The sequence below is a fragment of the Aquarana catesbeiana genome, linkage group LG02, assembly GCF_042186555.1.
Source record: "Aquarana catesbeiana isolate 2022-GZ linkage group LG02, ASM4218655v1, whole genome shotgun sequence".
NCBI lineage: Eukaryota > Metazoa > Chordata > Amphibia > Anura > Ranidae > Aquarana > Aquarana catesbeiana.
In genome coordinates this window covers 676,900,679-676,922,342 of record NC_133325.1, presented here as the reverse complement: position 1 = coordinate 676,922,342, position 21,664 = coordinate 676,900,679, and the positions used below count along the sequence as shown (strand labels likewise).

Here is a 21,664-nt window from a genome sequence, read left to right as displayed (position 1 = left end):
TGATACATGTCCCCCAGGGCAAGACCCGGGCCCCTATAACCATTGTATGCCCAATTACTTGAATATAAGCCTTCAAAATGGGCACTTTTGATTTTTGACGTTTGGGTCCCATTGACTTTAATGGGGTTCGTTATTCGGGTCCGAAATTTCACGGTGTTCGAAAGTTCTGGTGCCAACCAAACAGGGGTCCGTTCGGCCCATCCCTATTAGTAAGTGCTACTGGTTTTTTTTTTTAAAAAAACATTGTTTCAGTGTATAGATTGTAAATATACAGTATATCTTCATGAACAGCTATATTTTCTCATTATTTCATTTGCTGCACATCCTGATTGATGGCATAGGACAGTGACAGTGCCTTACTCATCTTCACTTCCTGTGCTAGTATGTGAGTCAGGTCTGACCTGACAGTAAGCTTGTTTCAGCCGTCTCTGAAGGAAATCACTAGTTTTATGTAAAATTAAAAACGAGTTGATTGTTTTTCAAAACATATATATCCTGTTTCATTGTACAGACTGATGTCTTGCTGATGTTTTATACTGGTTATTTGTACCTGTGTTGTTAAATTTACATGCAAATGTGTAATTTACTTAACACAATCATATATGGTGTGCAGGCTCCATCTAGCGTTCCTGTTTGGTATTGTTGCAGCTCTGTTTATCTGTTTATTTGTATGGTAGTTAAGGAAGTTGTCAGCAAGCAGGGAATTCTGGGTAGACAGGAAGTCAACCATCCACCATTCTTTTCAACACATTGCAAGAAGCAAGTCACGTATTTCTCTATCTATCGCCATCACCCCTTAGAGAACTTAAAAAGTAAGTTTTTACTATCCCATCTTGTACTGTATATCGTTGTTTATGCAATGTATGCTGTATTGTATGTGATATTGTACTTATTGAAGTCTATTTCTGTTATTTTGTAGTTTCACCTGGCTTGTTCTAATAAAACTGAGATCAAAGAAATATGGTATCTACAGTTATTGGGATAAGTGGGTTTAGCTATCTGCTCCTTGAGACAGAACACAGACAGCACTGATTTTCTAACAGTTCCAAAAATGTTGAATCCCCTCTCTTTTGCAATCAAAGAATGGAGGCCATAAGGTCAACATGGCAGACAGGTAACGTATATTTTTTAGGAGAGGTCAATATCGACACCCTTCATACTTTCCCAACGCTTTATCCTAATATTTTCCTGTTGTGGAATTTACCAAGGTGGAATGACATGAAGTTTATTGATTATTAAATGAAATTCTATATACTGTAAACCAGCACTTATGTGAAATATCTCAAATCAAATCCCAAACTTATAATGTGCAAATATAATTTTAAATCCCCCCCCCCCAAAAAAAAAAAAAAAAATAATCATTAGTGCAAAAATGAACATTCCAATCCTATGGTGAACAGAATGAAAAAATCCAGTTCATAAAACATTTTAAAATCTATATAAATAGACTCCAACAGTGTTTCCACCTCTGTGTTCTTCAGATGGGTAAAAAAAAGGCTTACTATAAAATGATAACACCTTCCATATAAGCAGGGCGTTTTTTCAGGGAACGCAGGGAAATGCATTTCCGACACCTCCAGCACTGACTGTATGTAATACTAAGGGGTGCTGGAGTGTGCTGCAGGGTCTATTGTTGCTGGCTGCTAGGGGATCTATTCTAACTGGAGGGGATCTATTTTTCCCAGGGGGGCTATTGTTGCTGGTGGGGGACCTATTGTTGCTGGGGTTGGGTCTTATATTGCTGGGGGGGTCAGTTATTATTAGGAGAGATCTACTGTTGAAGGAGGGGTCTATTGTTGCTGGCTGCTGGAGAGTCTATCATATACACTCCACTCTCAAGATGTAAATACCCCTCCGTTTATCTACAGGATAGGACCAGTGCCAGACCACATTCTGTACCCCTTTGTTCCTCAGGACCAGCATTTAAAACGAAGGAATCTCCATACTAGTGTAAATCAGTTAAAAACTTCAAGCACTTTATTAAAATAAACATTCAACACTTTACCTAATAATTGCTTGTTGTGTAATTTACCAACATGGAATAATGTGAAGTTTATTGTCAATATGAAGTTGATTTATTATTCACTCTACAGGCAAATGCTGCATACATACATTCATGCAGACCATCTACAGCAGTGTATAGTTAACAGGTTGACTACACATGCACAGTTTCTCATTAAAATGATTGCACACCTGAATTATTGCTTTTAAATAAAGGTATGATTACCTTTTAAACATGCCAATGGGGTTCATTTACTAAAGGCAAATATACTGTGCACTTTGTTGCCCTGTACACACGATCGAACATTGATCGGACATTCCGACAACAAAATCCATGGATTTTTTCCGACGGATGTTGGCTCAAACTTGTTTTGCGTACACACGGTCGCACAAAGTTGTTGGAATTTCCGATCGCCAAGAACGCGGTGACGTACACCACGTACGACGAGACTAGAAAAGGCCAGTTCAGAACCAAGCGCGGCACCCTTTGGGCTCCTTTTGCTAATCTCGTGTTAGTAAAAGTTTGGTGAGAGACGATTCGCGCTTTTTCAGACTCGTGGTTTTCAGATTGTTTTCTGCTGTTCATTTTGTGCTTGTGGGTTTGTATCTGCTCTTCAGTGCGTGCAGTCAGTTCGTATTGTACTATTCAGGGCGATCTTGTCCGCTTGTTACTGTTTTTCAGATCACTCTTCACAGGCCTTGCTGTTCTTCAGTGCGTTCTGTTACTTCGTTCTGAGCAACCGACCGTTTTCTAGCCATGTTGTGTATACATACTCCTCGTAGAGTTCGTGCTGTACGGGGGCTTGGTGTTGGGGTCCTTACCTTGACACAAGTCCAGTCCATGAACAGGGTGGGGAGGAGTTCATAAAGCAAGAATTGGTTGCTTCAGCGTGACCAGTTCTGTCATATGCCTTTGCTCCGTGAGATCCGTGAGAATAATCCTGATGATTTCAGGAACTTTCTCCGGATGACAGACCCCGTATTTCACTGTTTGTTGGCTTTGCTGACCCCTTATATTAGCAGGCAGGATACCTGGATACCTGCATGAGGCAAGCCATCACTCCGGAGCAGAGGCTAGTCGCCACCCTGCGGGACTTGGCAACAGGGAGAAGCCTGCAGGACCTCAAGTTCTCGACAGGTATCTCCCCCCAGGCTCTGGGGATCATTATCCCAGAGACCTGTTCTGCCATCATCCAGGTCCTGCAGAAGGAGTATATGAAGGTAAGTTTTTTATCCTTTAATATCACATTTTATTGTATTTAATGTTTGATAATATATTGTATTTCTTTCCTCATTCCCTAATTACCATGATTGTAATATGCTGTGAATGTCCCCTTTGTCTTTATGCATGCTGGATTTTTAGGTAATTATTTTTGTTGTCCTTCATACATATTTGCCTTCACTTACCTCCCCAGCATGGTCTCCTGGCCCTATATTCACCTCATGTAGTCACTTAACAATGTATTTTATCAGCTCCATAGTAGTGTTTTACCCCAAACACCCCCTAAAATGTTTTAAAATGTGATTTGTGTTTTTAATTCAGGCAGAGTGCCAGAGGCTTTTTTTGGGGGGTCCCCAAATCATTTTTAACCCTCCCTCCCCCCAACTGCTAAGTCAGCTAATAACAATTCTCTATCTATCCTCAATCATCTATCTGCTGACTTTGCCAAACTCATACACACTACACCCATCTCTTTTGTGGTCATATTTATGAATGAATTCCCCAAAGCATGTAGTGCAAGGGCCTGCCTGAATACTTTGAAATGGTACTGTTTCAAGTTTCTGTATACTATTATTATCTTGATAGGTAATAGCAGAATGTCCAAATGTGCTCAAATGTGTACAATGTGTATTTATATCTTTGTATTATGACACTTCTTACCTGTCCAGTGGGCTGCCAATAGTGTAACTAAGGAGGGGCTGTTCAAAGTAATACCCATTATTTAGGCATTCATCTCTCAATGAAGTGGAGAGGGTTACCTGTCCAAGAGTCCCCCCCCCCCCTATAATGTTAGAAATGGCCCATGAGGGGGGGGGGGGAATCTGATAGGTGTACCTTATACTTTGGTCTTTAAAAACTCCCTTAAATAAATGTTATCTTGATGTTGGCCAAGAATGTTTGTGTCTAATCTGCTTTCCCTGTTTATGTGCAAAATGACAAAATTTTTTTTTGTTTGACTCCACAGTTTCCTTCCACGCCACAGGAATGGCAGACTGTGGCCTCCCACTTTGCCCAGCGGTGGGACTTTCCTAACTGCGGAGGGGGAAACACATCCACATCATCCCACCACCCAACTCGGGGTCATACTATTATAATTATAAGGGGTTCAATAGTATTGTGATGTTGGCGGTGGTGTCGGCTACTTATGAGTTCCTGTGGACGCGGGAAAGAATGGCTGGATGTCCGATGGTGGAGTCATCTCCCAGACGGAGTTCTACAGGCATCTCCAGAATGGCAGCTTGGAATTGCCACCTCCAGAAGACAATGTGGAAGGACTCCCATTCGTCTTCGTTGCGGATGAAGTGTTTGCGCTGGGGGACCATCTTATGTGGCCATTCCCGATGAGGACCCTCACCCCGGACCAGAGGGTTTTTAACCCCCCTGGCAGTTTTCCCGAGTGTGGCTCGGGGTTAAAATTCAGTCCCATTAGCGGTAACCCCGAGCCACACTCGGGATCGCATTGCAGGATCCTGGTGCGGCGTTACTTACCTTGTCCCCGGGATCCTGCGATGTCCCCCCCCGCTGTGTCTGTGGGCTCCGTCCTCTGCCCGAAGCCTCTCCGTGCCATGCTCCGTTCCCTGCGAGCGTCGCGACGCACGGGGGCGGAGCCTGGCGGCAAATTCAAAAAACTGTAAAAATCATAACACATACAGTACTGTAATCTTACAGATTACAGTACTGTATGAAATGATTTCACATCCCTTTTGTCCCCAGTGCTTTGTCCTATGCCCTGCATGCAGTTCTATATTATATATACTGTTCTTTCTGGCTAGAAACTGGAGATTGTCCATAGCAACCAAAAAGTGTCCCTTTACGTCAAAAATGGTTTTAGACCAGCTAGAAAACTGCGATAGTAAATTAGAACACTTGCAGAATTGAGCGATAGTGAATCGTGGGGAAATTTATTTTATTATTATTTTATTTTTATTTTTTTAATTATTTATTTTTATTTATTATATTATAATTTATGTTTTTTGTGTTTCAAACTTTATCATACCCGGGATATCTACTAGACTCTTGTTTGGACAGATTTAAGTGTGTTATTGTTAAGAATTACAGACCTACAATATAAAACGCCAAATTTCCATGCAAAATAATTGTACCGCTTTCAGCACCTAAAATCCGAAAGAATCATACCGCCAGGGAGGTTAATTACCAGAGCCAGAAGAGTGGTGGAGAGAACGTTTGGAATCATGGCCAACCGGTTCCGCCTATTTCTTACACCCATACATATGGCGGAGTATAAATTGAATTATATAATCCTGGCATGCTGTGTTCTACACAACTTTTTACAGCAACATTCTGCCAACTATGCTGGCTCAGTTGGGCCTGAGGCTGGAATTCAAAATGAAACAATCCTGACGGCGCTTGAAAGTGGCCGTCCTGGCTTGCCCCCCCTGAGTGCCCGTGATGTCCGGCTAAGATACCTTGAATACTTTGCGGGTAGGGGCGCTATCAATATGCCAGACAATGTCTGAAACCTTTTTATAATAAAAAAAACAAATAACTACTCAAATCTTTCGTGACATTTACTGCTTGTGTTTGTTTTAGCTGACCCTGACGGAAATGTGGTGAGTCCTGAAAATGGCGTGATTGTGTAACCTTACAAAGCACTGTTGGATGTCATTTACTAAAGGCAAAGACACTTTGCACTACAAGTGCATTTGAAACTGCACTTGTAGTGCAAAGTGGATTTGCCCTTAGGAAATAACACCCATTGTCACAGAAATCACCAATTAGAGCACCACAAAAGTGTTGTAGCGTTGAGACAATAATCCACACATTCTTGATTAACAATCTTTTTAATACCAGCACAATCACATGTGCATTTAGAAAAGGTTTTTAAAACAAACCAACATGTTTGTTGTATAACAATTTTTGGGGTCACATTAGAAAAAGTAGAAATGTCCATTTAAGATAAAACAGGCATGTTTAAAACCAACAAGAAAGACACAAATCTTGAACTTACAAAGTTCACTTTTGGTAGAACTTGAAGGCAATATCAGACATGAGTATTTACAAACTGTGTTTGATATTGCGTTCAGATGGGGTGAAATCACCTCAGGAAAAGCCAAATTTTGAAGATGCACACAAATTTACGCATGTCAACATGTGCTACCTGCCATCACGGGGGATCAAGGAACGTGTTTTGGGGGTGCAACCCCTTCCTCACAGCTACTTTATTATTGAGGAAGGGGTTGCACCCCCAAAACGCGTCCATTGATCTCCCGTGATGGCAGATAGCACATGTTGACACACTGTGTGCATCTTCAAAATTTGGCTTTTCTCAAATTTGTCAAAAAATGTCAAATTTTTAGCACACAAAAAAACAAAGGGATTTGGAGGGGTTTTAAACTCTTCCTAAAACATCAATGATGTTCTTCATTTTTTGAAGAACATCATTGATGTTTTTCCTAATGTTTTCCAAGTCCCTATTACACCCCCTGATCTCCCCGATCAGGAGCTGTGCACTTTCCGAGGTGAAAGGATCTGGATCCACAACATCACGATCACCTAAAAAGATAGAAACCAAAAAACACACCATGTATTATAAATCTGCCGGCATCCATCTCTTACCTGAGCCTGTGGTCGCAGACACTCACCTGTTGTGGTGCCAATTTCCACCACGTCTTACTCCTCCTGCTTTGCTTGTCTTGGGTGGATTTCCCCTTATTCCAGAGTTGGAGGGTCTCTGGTCTCCTTGGATAAGGGGTGTCCTCTGAGTCTTTTCTCCCCTATGTAAAAAAAAATAGGTATACTTAGCACACAGATATTTGATGGCAGAACTATAAATATGAAACGTTGCTTGGAAGTGGGGTACAATTGTCTATTTTGGCAGAGTTCCAAGATGTTGAAATTTAATTGTCCTTTGTCAAGCTTCAATACTTTACCTGTTTTGTACAAGCTTCACAGATGGAGACACCCCTATAGTATACACTGGAGCACCTGTGTGGGCCCCCTAATAAAAAGGGTGTTCTTGTGTCCCACACTAGTGCTCCAGCGTCCAGATGTGTAAACAGCTGCTGAGCGTCCTCTCCTTACACAGAATCTAGTTTGCATTTCATTCTAGTAACAAACCCATCTACACAAACAAATTAGTTTCAGACAAGTAGGCCTTAAAAAATGTGGGCAAATGCATATGGCCAAAACAATGGTGTTTTATAGGACGAATGAACAATGTTTTATACGAACGAATAATGTGCCCATGAACATGAAAGGTGCCTTTTGAAACTGGATAACAGTTAAGAAAAGCACATGGAGCAGCACGAACATAATAAACATAAAGAATAGGAACACAGGACAACTACTTACTTTTTTGCAGCACTCTCCGGATCTTTTGGTACTGCTCATGCTCTCTTAATTTCAGGTCCGACCACCGCTTCCTGAGCTGATCTTTCGATCATCGTACCCCGAAATTCCGGTGCAGACTCTTGACCACTTTTGCCATGATCTTGGCCTTTTGGACATTGGGGTTGGGGTAAGGTCCATACTTCCCGTCATAGTCGGCCCTCTTCAGGATGTCCAACATCTCCCCAAAGGACATATTCAATGCCTTAAATCTTCTCCTTCTGGATCCAGACGCTTCAGGCTCCAGGCTTTCCGCCTCCTCCTCGTTGCTGTAATTAGCACGCACCTGTTGTGTCTCCGCCATGTGCTCTTCCCCCACTGCGCCGAACGAGAAGGGGCGGAGAATACACTAGAAAGAATGTCAGGGGCGGGCGGAGTTACACGCATGCGCAGTGTGTATAAAGCGTAACACGCGTGCGTAGTACGTACGATCTGTGAGCGGAGGAAGGAGTATCAGAGGTGCTGATCGTGATAACGAAGGTAAGAGCAACACTTGGGCCTATACTGCTTCTAGATTGAGGCCTATATTGTAACAAGATTAGGAGAGTTTCACCTGACATTAGGGTTTGTCTTGTGTTGTGTCTTGCAGATAAAATGGATGGCTTCAATGACCACAACTTCCTCCCCCTGTTCATAGATAAATACAGGGAGCTGCCCTGTCTGTGGCAGGTGAAACATCCACATTATAATAATAAACAAAAGAGGTAGACAGCGCTGGAGAAACTGCTGGAGTTGGTGAAGCCAGTGGTTCCCACGGCAAACATCCCCTATTTAAAAGCCTAAATTGGTACCCTGAGGAGCACTTATCTAAGGGAGCGCAAGGAGGTCACGGATTCCCAGAGACCCGGAGCTGCAGCAGATGACGTTTATGTCCCCAGGCTGTGGTACTATGAGAGACTGCGATTTCTGTCAGACCAGACTGGAGTCAGGGAATCCCTCTCAACCCTTCCTTCCACTCTTCCTTCCACCCCAGCTGAGGCTTCCGATGTCCAACCTGGGACTTCCAGCCAGGAAGAAGTGGAGGAGCCCAGATGGAGTCAGGTATAGCATTCTTCTACAGATTTCTGGTCAATAAATAAATGATCTTTACTAGATGTTATTATTGATCACTAATTGCTGATTTAATACAGTTTTTTACATATCAATAGACAGTAGTGGGCAAAAATAATTGGGACAAGAATGAAAAATGCTGGGCTGAGAAGGATAGTCTGTTATATTTGTTAACATTCAATTTGCAACAGTCATGAGATGAAAATTGTGTGTGATTGATGAATAAAAAACTAAAACTATGTCCCTTTTTCATACACAGGAAGACCTCAGCCAGGACGAGGCTCTGGAATGTGGCACACAGGAGGAGGCTGTGGAATGTGGCAGCCAGGAGGAGGGAGAGGTTAGTGGCAGCCAGGAGGAGGTGGGGCTAAGTGGCAGCCAGGAGAAGCCTGGGCCCAGTAGGAGCCTGACCGAATCGCAGGTTCCTCCCCTCCGCCTTCCAAACAAAAGACCCAGGAAGGGGAGTCACGTGCAGGATTCAGCTCTCTGTGGAATGTGGCAGCCAGGAGGCTTCTGCATCCCTCAGAGCCTTACCCACTCCTGAAGAGGCCTTTACCTGCATGGCTGCCACCAAACTGAAGGGCATGCAGGAGGGTCAACGCCTCATGTGTAAGAAACTTCTTTATAAAGTCCTAACTAAGGGGGTGAGTGGCAAAATCACACCCAATACCGACGTGATTGAGTTGGACCATCTTCCTCCTCCTCCTGCCACAACTACACAGCCACAGCGTGGAAGGAAGACCAGAGAGTGATGACCCTGGGTTCAGTCTGGTCTGACAAAAGATGCAGGCTCTTGTAGTACCACAGCCTGGGGGCACAGAAGTCATCTGCTGCTTTCATGATCTCTTGGTCTTCTGGACCAGATTGTACTCCCTTATATATGGACTCCTCAGGCCACCAATTTTGCAGTAAAATATTCGATGTGTGCCCTGGGAGCCAAAGGCTTCGCCAATTTCTGCTGTTTCTCCAGCATTGCCTCCCTCTTTGTTTGGTTCTGAGCCCTTAATAAAGGAATTTTTGGTTCAATTATACTCACCTATGTGTGTTTTCCTTCATAAAGGACAGTTTGTTTGTGAGGAGGCAGGTACATTTCAGAAATACAATGTGAAATTAACAAGGGACACCAACACCAAACAATCTCCTTGAGATTAAATAATACAAGATATCAATGGTGTTGTGGTAACTTGACACACAAAACACACACAAAAATATTATGGAGTAAAACCCAAAAAAACTAAAAAAATACATCAGCCTGGAAAAAAATACAAACCCAATAAAAAAAAACAAAAAACAAAAAAACAGCCTTGAAAAAAAACAAAAATAAAACAAGAAAAAAGAAATTTGGTCAGATGTGACAAATGAAAATATATTGAGGGAATCACGATAAATAATAAAGAAAGAAGTTTGTGAGAAGTGTGTGTGAATATGAGCAGCAAAACTACTTCATTCTTCTCACATTATAAAGAAGAAGAGAGTGCGCTGTATTAAACAATTTAAAACATTGCAGCGTGACGAAAGTGCTGTATCCATTCCGAACGCTAATTTTACCAGACCGAGCTGTTCCATCTCGGAATCTCTTCTGAGCATGCGTGGCACTTTGTGCGTCGGAATTGGCCACACACGGTTGGAATTGACGCAATCGGATTTTGTTGTCGGAAGATTTTATAGCCTGCTCTCAAACTTTGTGTGTCGGAAAATCCGATGGAAAATGTCCGATGGAGCCCACACACGGTCGGAATTTCCGACAACACGCTCCGATCGCACATTTTCTGTCGGAAAATCCGACCGTGTGTACGGGGCATGTAAGTGCAGTTGCACTCTGCAAGTACAGTCGCTCCAGAGCTTAGTAAATGAGGGGAAGCTCTGCTGACTTCATCCAATCGTGTTCAAGCAACAATGCTGGCGGTATGATTATTTCAGATTTTTGCGTCTCAAAGCAGTACAATTATTTTGCATATAAATTTGGCGTTTTATATTGTAGGCCTGTAATTCTTAGCAATAACACACTTAAATCTGTCCACCAAGAGTCTAGTAGATATCCCGAGTATGATGAAGTCTGAAACACAAAATCATAAATTATAATATAATAAATATAAATAATGAAAAAAATTAATATCATAATAATAATAAAATAAATTTCCCCGCGATTCACTATTGCTCAATTCTGCAAGTGTTCTAATTTACTATCGCTGTTTTCTAGCTGGTCTAAAGCCACTTTTGACGTAAAGGGACACTTTTTGGTTGCTATGGACAATCTCAAGTTTCCAGGCAGAAAGAACAGTATATATAATATAAAACTGCATGCAGGGCATTGGACAAAGCATTGGGGTTAAAAGGGATGTGAAAATGATTTCATAAAGTACTGTAATCTGTAAGATTACAGTAGTGTATGTGTTATGATTTTTGAATTTGCCGCCAGGCTCCGCCCCCATACATCGCGACGCTCGCAGGGAACGGAGCCCGGCACAGAGAGGCTTTGGGAGGAGGACACAGCCCACAGACACAGCGGGGGACATCACAGGATCCTGGGGACAAGGTAAGTATACCACACCAGGATCCTGCAATGCAATCCCAAGTGTGGCCCGGGGTTACCGCTAATGGTGCTGAAATTTAACCCCGAGCCACACTCGGGAATACCGTTAGGGAGGTTAAAGCAAAACTAATGTTTAAAAAAAATGATAATAGATAGTCTTTGTATGACTATTCTAACAAAAAAATCTCCTTTCCCTCTCTCATAGGGAATATTTTGAGCAATGCAGTGTGATTCATCTAGAAGCTAGATGTCGAGGTAATTTAAGTCTGGAGCACAAGTGCCAGAGTTACATCATCCGTGGCAAAAGAAATAAGACATGGGTGCAGAAGGAGTGTCGAAGAGAAGGTAATGGTAATCACAATTTAGCAAGCTATTAGCAGTGTAGGAGGACAAACTGAGCAGTGTGCATATTTACATATTGTGGTGAATGGTCCATGTCCCTGTATTTAATTACTACTGTGAGACAGTCCACTACTGGATCACATTGGTTATGTAATTATATCTTGAAAACATTGACGTGCTTATGAGGATAATTTTCCTGCATGCTATTTACGATTGAGTAATTTTTAAACGATAATATTTTTAACATACAGGATCAATCAAATATGACCACAGTCTAAAAATATGAAATTTATTCCCCAGACATGTAATCATACAAAACTGTTTATATATATATTGGGTGACAAAAACAAACGTTACATAAAATTAAAATACAGATTGTGCTATATAAAATTAAGAGTCTCAATTCAAACACCCGATAATGGGAGTGTTGTACCTTTGAAATGACACAGCAATGATACACTGCCCAGGCATATAACCATACAAAATAGTTATATACAGATTGGTTGACAAAACAAATGTTAAAGCGGAATTCCGCCATAAAAAAAATAAATAAAAGTCAGCAGCTACAAACACTGTAGCTGCTGACTTCAAATAAGTACTTACCTATCCTGGGTGCCCGCGATGTCGGTCACCCGAGGCCGTTCCGTTCCTCGGCTCTTGGGTCCCGGAACCACCATCCTAGGTAAGGGAAACAGGCAGTGGAGCCTTGCGGCTTCACTGCCAGTTTCCTACTGTGCATGCGTGAGCGGCGCTTTGTGAATGGGACGCGATGTGCTGTGGGACACACACAGTTCCCATAACACACCGCGCCCCATTCCCCAGAAGACAACGCGGGGAGGAGAAGACTGAAGATCACCGCGGTGTAGGAAGAGGCAGATTAGGAAGACTGCCTAGCAACAGCCATTACACATAAGTAAAAAAAATATTTTTTTTCTTTTCCTCCATTTTTTTAGGTATTTTTTGGTGCATTTTTTTTTTTACAGGGTGGACCTCCACTTTAAATAAAATTAAAATAATAATTGTGCTACATAAAAGCTTGAATGACAATTAAAACACCCGCTAAATGGGAGTGTAGTACTTTTGAAAGGATAGAGCAATGATAAACTTCCCTGTAGAATTAATAACCTTGTAAAAATTACAATAAGACAGAATGTCTGTTTTTCACAATTTCAACCTTTACCATACTGCAGGTAAGTGGTTAACAACGTGAAATAAAATTAGACATTTGTTATGTCAATAAAATGGAGACTATCGAAATGAAAAATATTGAAAATGGAATCTTTAGAGAAAAATCTACAAAGCACTTACTGATTCAAGAAAATAATTATCAACTGTATAATACTAATTAAATCAATATCTAAGAGAACACAAATGAATACTGTATAAGGTAAAAATCAACACGACATAATTACCCATTCCAAAAATGGCTACTGGTCTGAATTGCTGGTTACCAGAGTTTTTAGAATGGCTGCCGTTACTTTCAAAATGGCTACTCTTAAAAAGGAATTATTTCTTGTGACCTCCAAAGCATAGGGTGTCCAGGAATCTTTGAGAATGGAGAGGTATGAGTTGATGAGTGGAGTGTGTATGCGTGCATGTCTGATTGAGTGGGTGATTGAGTGTCCTTCCATGGCATCTATCTGGCTCCTAAATACCATGTCCGACAATAGGATCATAAAAATTATAATAACCTTAGCCCAAAAGGTATAACTTCTTTTTCATTGGTTGAAAACAGATCTAATGATTAACCTTTTCTGAATTCAGGTAATATCACCTTCAACCACTAGGCATGTCTGAGGGCAGAAAAACATGTTCTGAACTATCTGTTACACATTATGAAAATAGAGCATATTATTTATCTATTTGTATATTGGTGCTGATGAATATATATCTATATTATTCAGGGATTCTGGTAACCGGTACAATATACAATACACTCAATATACTTTTGATTAATCGATATCACATAATATGATTATCTATATGGATAAATGTATAATTATTGTATACCCTATGAATACTTATTTATCTTGGAAAAACACATGCTATATGTATATTGTTATGCAGATGTAGTCTCGATTTATATGTCTTTCATAACAATGATTGGTATCTTAAAACAATTCTTACTTCTAATTTGTTCTACATCAAAATATTACATTTTTACCTTATGACAGAATAATCATTGGGTATTTTGGCCTTTTTGTTCCTGTTGATGCCTTTCTACTAACATGGATTCCCTGTCCATATTACCAACTGTTCTTTTTGTATTTCCCACCATGCTTCTTTTGTAGCCTTTATCAACTAATCTATCTATTAAAATGTCTGTCTGTACACAATAGTCATCCATTGAATCGCAATTCCGATGTATCCTTATAAATTTCTCTTTTGTTATGGCTTTTTTGCATTGTGGGTGATGATAACTGCTATACGGAATATACACATATCTATAAGTCTCTTTAAAATATGTGCGGGTGTTTAGCTGGGTACCATTCTTAAATATAACCAAATCAAGGCAGTTGATGCTTGTATTATGTACATTAACTGTAAATTTTGTTCCATACTGGTTAGCATTGATTGCATGCTGGATCGGTGACGTCACATGGGGCTGTGCCACCAGGTGACGTTGCCAGGGGGCTCCGCCCCTTACCTACTTAAGAACTGTCAGATGGCGGTCCTTTTTTTGGGTCAGGTGGAGTGGCGGGCATCGTCAGGGCCACTGATAAGGCAGTACATCTGGTCCTATTGTACTGGGCCAAAGCCTCATCAGCTAAACAGGGGGGCCTGGGGCAGCTTTATTGTTAATTTCTGCCTAAATTAAAAAATTGATCTTACTCACCATGCCTGGAATTCATCTTTAAGATCCCTGTGCTGGGTAATGATAACTTAACATGGGTATAAATATGAGTCTACTGCTACCACTATGGGTGAAAAATTATAAATAAAGGATAAACAAAAAGTAACCCCAGGTGTCCTGAAACATGTCGGGGGCGTGGCCTGGATGGCTGCTATCACCTATTACACACTGGGCTTGTATGGTCTGTGGTGTCTGAGATTTTTCTCTACTTGTTCTGTAAAAAACATTTTGTCTATAGTTGGGTTTTTTATTGAATCTCAGTAGAATTTGTATGGAAAATATAGAGCTTTGTGCAAGTTTGTCTGCTGGTTTTAAATAAATTAAATACATAAATAAAAACTACATTCTACGGATAGTCTTTATATTGTTTATCTGTTTTTCCAAATTTTGCAGTTGCGAGAATAAAAGTTTCATTATTATAGAGAAAAACTTTTAATTTAACAAGTTTGGGTAATTTACTCTTTCTCTCAGCCAAAAGAAAAGCTGCATAGCATATGGAAAACTGATAAACTTTTTTTTTATTTTGCTAACTATATTCTCTTATTCTATCGCTTCTGTTTTATGTTTGTTTTGGGAAAAATAAGCAGACACAACATTAATAATCCTCTTCATTGATGCAGAACAAAGACTACCTGATGGAAGACTAGAAGAGAAAACATGACCAAAAAATATCCAGGGGAAAATACATAGAAAGTAATTTTCTCTAATGCAATCTTATCAAGACTATGCAGACAAGCTTCCCCCTCCATCCATTGCTTTTATGCCAAAGTCAAGTCTGAAACTGTAATGAAAATTTAATTGACATCCTCTCATTTGGCACTGGAAGGGATATGTGAAAACAAAATGAAAAATATGACTGTAACCAGCTTTGCTTCAAGTCAATGTCCCCCAAGGAACAGAGCTATCGCTGCATTATAAAATTACTGGTGACACTGGAATATCGTACTACCCAAAAATCCGAAAGGCACATTGACTTATTATTCATCTTAACGTGGATAAAAGTATAACTTTGTCCTTTAATGAATATGACAGTTTAATGTCAAAAATGCAAAAGCAGTAGGCAGTCAAAGCAAAGATAAAACCTGGTCAGCCACGGTATTAATGATAACACAACCAGGACTCGTGTGATATGAAATGTGTTTAATCTTTGTCATCCCTCATGGTATAGAATACAATTGAACAATAAAAATATAAAGACCTTTTTCCTATTAGAATACAACAAATGTTAGCGTATATGTAAAGTGTTTGTAACCCTGTTCCCTTATAGCAGGTTAAACACCACAGTGCTTGTGCTGTCTAACCTTCCCCTCTCCAATCTGTAAAAAACCTGGTTGATCCTGCCAGTTCCTGAGCCCCCCTCTGTGTACTGACCATGGTAATCATGGCTGCTGAGCACTGACTACAGTGGTCAGTTAACGTGCCTCCGTCATCCGCAGCTCTCCTCTGTCCCCCTTACTCCCCCCCACCTGTCAGCTCTGTGTGTCTGTGTCTCCACACCCCTCACTATCAGCCCCTCTGTTTTGTTCAAGCATAACACACTCTGTAAGTGTTTTTTAAAAACAAAGCCTCTAACCGCTTCAGCCCCAGAAGAATTTACCCCCTTCCTGACCAGAGCACTTTTTTGCGATTTGGCACTGCGTCGCTTTAGCTGACAATTGCGTGGCCGTGCAACATTACACCAAAACAAAATTGATGTCCTTTTTTTCCCACAAATAGAGCTTTCTTTTGGTGGTATTTGATCACCTCTGCGGTTTTTATTTCTTGCGCTATAAACAAAAAAAGAGCGACAATTTTGAAAAAAATCAATATTTTTTACTTTTTGCTATGATAACTATCCCCAAAAAATATATAAAAAACATTTTTTTTTCTTCAGTTTAGGCTGATATGTATTCTTCTATATATTTTTGGTTAAAAAAAAAATCGCACTAAGCGTATATTGATTGGTTTGGGCAAAAGTTATAGCGTCTACAAAATAGGGGATAGATTTATGGCATTTAGTTTTTTTTTTTATTAGTAATGGCGGCGATCTGCGATTTTTATCGTGACCGCGACATTATGACGAACACATCGGACACTTTTGACACTATTTTGGGACATTGTCATTTATACAGCGATGAGTGCTATAAAAACGCATTGATTACTGTTTAAATGACACTGGCAGGGAAGGGGACAAACACTAGGGGGCAATCAAGGGGCTAAGTGTGTCCTAGGGAATGATTCTTTTTTTTTTACGTATAACTCTTTATTCAAAAATGTTTTCAAATATAAACAATCATGTAGAAAAAGAAGACAAACAAACCTATTAAAAAAAACAACTTTGCTAAGCATATACATCTAATAGGCCAACATTGCACTTATTAAATTTATAAACTGAAGATATAAACCAGAGATAGGAGATTAATACAGAATATAAATTAATACGCCGCCTTAATGCAAATTCACTTTGAATCAAATAATAACCTCCAAAATATGTCAATATGCATTGATTACTGCAATTGTTAACCTATATGCATATACCTTAACTTAACTACTTTAAAATGAGAAACCTTTCTTCTGACCCCATCAATGGGGGTCCAGAGACAAAATCTACTAAAAAACTGAGAAAAAGAGAGAGAGAGAAAAAAAGGAAGAGAAAAAAGAAGGATTAAATATAACTAACTCAAACTCAGAACCTTCGCTGCCTCCCCCCCTCCCAGAGTTCCTCCATCAGGGCCCAGCTCATCCTTATGAATCCACCTATACGGAAATGCAATCAACATATTGAGGGGTGCCCGAAAAGATCGTCCATGGCCGCCAGGTATCCCTATACTCCTCCTCTGTACCATAGAGAGACGCTGTCAAAAATTCCATTGTCCTAATTTCGTCTATCCTAGAAAACCAGTGTTTCAGAGAAGGTGTAGTCGTGGACTTCCACTTGTCTGGAATACAAGCCCGGGCAGCATTCAGCATTTGTGCTAACAACGTCTTTCTATAGTGGTGAAGGGGTTGTTCATTTAAATGCAAGAGATAGCCCAAAGGGTCCGAACCAAGGTCAAATGTCAGTTTTTTAATCATGTCCCCCACATCCTTCCAGAATGCTGTAATTAAAGGGCACTGCCAAAAAATATGTAGTAATGTCCCAGTCTCCTTATTACATCACCAGTATAACTTAGAAATTTGCGGGTAGAATTTGTTCATTATGGCAGGAACCCTATACCACCTAACCAATAGCTTATAACCCTGTTCTTGAAAGCGGCTTGCTATGGAGGTTTTATGTGCCAATAGAATAATCTTGTTAATTTGCAATCTTGTAAAAAAGATCTGGAGGTCCTCTTTCCAGTGTCATATATACACAGGAATCTGGCCTTCTGGAGGCTGAATAATCTGTTCATACAAAAGTGACATGTGTGGTACATGTTCCCCCTCTGCATATAAACACTCAAAGGGTGTCAGTGGCCTTACATATAATTACGCATCTGCTATAGACTTTAAAAATTGTGACAATTGAAAGGCAGACCACGGGCTCAAGGGAGGCTGGGAAAGAGTGAAAATGTCTTGCTTTGACATCCAACCCTGTTGGGTAACAAAATGCATGCATCTGGTTCTACCTATTCCTATAAACCCCCAAAGCTGTTTATTATCAAGCCCAGACGTGAAGTCTGGATTCTGGATCACTGATGTTAATGGGGATGGGAAGGGAGAGAGGCCTTTTGTTATAAATATGTAAGTAAGAACTGCAATAGTAGCCCCAATTGTAGGATGCCTCTTCAATCCCCGATAGTATTTATGAGCGACCCATGGAAGTACAGACAGAGCAATCGGTGAAGCATGTTGTTCCACTTGTACCCACAGTTAAGTCTGTGAAAAGGTGCACCATGACACTACTCTGGACAAATGTAAGGCTCGATAGTAAGAGATCAGGCAGACCAATGCCCCCCCGTGATTTAGGCAAAACCAACAGCGAATAGCAAAGTCTTCCGACTTTGCTGCTCCAGAGAAATTTAGTTAACAGTGTCCGGCACGAGAGAAAAAAAGCTTGAGGTAGTTTAATAGGAATCGTTTGTATTAAATATAGGATCTGAGGAAGCAGTGTCATCTTAAATGCATTACACCTCCCTAACCACGTGAGGGTAAGGGTCTGCCATAGTTGAAAATATGATCGCATTTTCGATAATAATGGGCAGCAGTTTGTCCCATATAGTAGGGTCTGGGTCATTTTGACCCCCAAGTATTTAAAAAAGGACTGAACCCATTTAAACCAATATACACCTTGTAAGTTAACAATACACTCCTTGGAAAGGAGGATACTCATCGCTTCACATTTAGCGTAATTTATGGAAAAATTAGAAAGATCCTCATATTGAGCTAGACATTGAAGTAAACGAGGTAATGAAACCTGGTAAGAAAAAATAAGAGGTCATCTGCATATGCGGCAATTTTATGCTCCGTATTTGAAACCTGAAGCCCACTGATCAGGGGGTTCTATCTAATTTTGCAGAGAAAGGGTTCTAAGGTTAACACAAACATTAATGGAGAAAGAGGATAACCCTGTCTCATCCCATTAGACAAAGAGAAATACTCTGAATGGGCCCCATTGACCAGCACAGCCGCAGTGGGACCAGTATATAATGCCTGAATCCATGACAGCATTCGCTCCCCTAGGCCAATATGTTTAAGAGTACATTTGAAGATAATGCCAATCCACCCGATCAAATGTCTTTTCAGCATCTGTTGATAAAAGGACCGGTTTTCTGAATGAGCAATATGAATCAAGTCTATCACCCTTACAGTGTTGTCCCTGGCCCCTCTCTGTGGGATAACACCTGCCTGGTTTGCATGAAACAGATATGGAAAGTGTGGCAATAACCTATTCACTAGGATTTTTGAGAATAATTTGAAGTCAATATTTAAAAGCGCTATAGGCCGATAGTTCCCACATTGAGTAAGATCTTTATCCTGCTTGGGAATCACAATGATGTGGGCCCTCAATGCGTCCTCTATTAGCTTACCATTAGCTGAGATGGAGTTGTAAGCACGTAGGAAGTAAGGAGAGAGAACGTCCTGGAAAATTTTATAGTATACAAAATTTAACCTGTGGGGACTGGGGGCCTTCCCTGGTTTAGAGGCTTCTATCGCCAAGGCCAGTTTTTTATTTGTTATAGGGGCATCCATCCCTGCAAATACCTCCGGCTGAAGTAGGGGCATACCTGATGCTGTCAAATGATTGTAACTGTGGGGGGGTGGGCTACAACTCACATGACAGCGATCACTGCTCCCAATGGCAGGGAGCAGTAGATCGTGTCATGTCACTAGGTAGAACAGAAATGCCTTGTTTAGATAAGCATCTTCCCGTTCTGCCTCTCCGTGACACGATCACGGGGCATCGAGTCTGCAGGACCCACCAATTAAAGGGGACTTACAGGTACGCCCAATTGCCCACCGCTGCCATTGTGCCAACGTATATCGTTGTGCAGCAATTGGCTAAATATCTTTTTTTCAGATATCTTCAGGCCAGTCACGTGACACCCGGCCGCTCTGCTACTCCGATGCAGGGCTACAGCGGGAGGGAGCCGAGTGGTCATGTGGCTCCGTGGCTGATGTCAGGGGGAGATCTTGGCCCCTCCTGCTGTAGCCCTGGATCGGAGTAGCAGAGCAGCCGGGAGTCTCGTGACTGGCCGGAATATATCTAAAAAAGGTATTTAGAGGCATTGTTTTAAAAAAACACTGAGGCTCGGTTCACACTGGTGTGATGGGGGAAAACCTGCATCCCTAATAAAAACACAGGATGTCACTGTTTGAAGACTTATGTGAGTGTCCTGAGTTTAATCTTTGTTCTGAGGCTTATTCAGTTTTAAATCTCCATATGAAATTTATGAAAATGTATCTATTTCTTCACAATAGTTCTGACATAATAGCTCACAGAGCACTGTTCAATCCATCATTGGAAAATGTAAAGAGTATGGCACAACTGCAAACCCATCAAGACATGACCATCCACCTAAACTGACAGGCCGGGCAAGGAGAGCATTAATCAGAGAAACAGACAAGAAGGCCATGGTAATTCTGGAGGAGCTGCAGAGATCCACAGCTAAGGTGGGAGAATCTGTCCACAGGACAACTATTAGTCGTGCTCTCCACAAATCTGGCCTTTATGGAAGAGTGGCGAGAAGAAATCCAATGTTGAAAGAAAGCCATAAGTAGTCACATTTGCAGTTTGCGAGAAGCCATGTGGGGGACACAGCAAATGTTGAAGAAGGTGCTCTGGTCAGTTGAGAGAAAAATTTAACTTTTTGGCCTAAAAGCAAAACTCTGTGTGTGGCGGAAAACTAACACTGCACTTCACCCAGAACATACCATCCCCACCGTGAAACATGGTGGTGGCAGCATCATGTTCTAGGGATGCTTTTCTTCATCAGGGACAGGTAATCTGGTCAGAGTTGATGGAAAGATGGATGGAACCAAATACAGGGCAATCTTATAAGAAAACCTGTTAGAGTCTGCAAAAGACTTAAGACTGGGTCCACCTTCCAGCAGGACAATGATCCTAAAAATACAGCCAGAGCTACAATGGAATGGTTTCGATCAAAGCATATTCATGTGTTAGAATGGCCCAGTCAAAGTCCAGACCTAAATCTAATTGAGAATCTGTGGCAAATACGCCAAACAGCACAGAGACAAGCCTCAAACCTTCTTCACAAAGTCATTTGGAGTGATGAGACTAACATTGAGCTTTTTGGCCACAACCATAAACGCTACATTTGGAGAGGAGTCAACAAGGCCTATGATGAAAGGTACACCATTCCTACTGTGAAACACAGAGGTGGATCGCTGATGTTTTGGGGATGTGTGAGCTACAAAGGCACAGGAAATTTGGTCAAAATTGATGGCAAGGTGAATGCAGTATGTTATCAGAAAATACTGGTGGAACATTTGCACTCAGCAGCCAGGAAGCTGCACATGGGCAGAGCCCTCCCTCCCCAAAACACCCACCAGCCCCCCCCCCCCCGATGTTGAGAGCATGTGGCCTGATATGTTTCAGGAGGGGGATGCTTGCTCATCCCCCCCCCCCTTTCCTGACCTGCCGGATAAGGGTCTGGTATGGATTTTGGGGAGGACCCCACACTGGGTTTTTTTCATACTTTTTAATCTGCTTTTTTTTTTACAATCAGCAGTTAGCGGGGATGCCAGCTGACAGCTGATGAGTAATCGGTTGTTGAGGACACGGCAGCCAGCTTCCCGACCTGCTGCTTAGCAACCAGCTATTTGTCAAAGAACAGCCTGGGGTCCACTGGCAAATATCTCAAATACTGCATGTGATACTGGCAGCAAAACCCTG

At 41.2% G+C, this 21,664-nt stretch overlaps 1 long non-coding RNA gene across 1 annotated transcript; it reads left to right on the top strand.

Moving 5' to 3' along the window:
- The first annotated feature begins 740 nt into the window (after window positions 1–740).
- LOC141130064 (uncharacterized) lies at window positions 741–15,535 on the top strand. Its single transcript, XR_012241972.1, has 3 exons — window positions 741–812; window positions 11,359–11,498; window positions 14,970–15,535. It is a non-coding gene; the product is annotated as an uncharacterized lncRNA (long non-coding RNA).
- The last annotated feature ends 6,129 nt before the right edge of the window (window positions 15,536–21,664 follow it).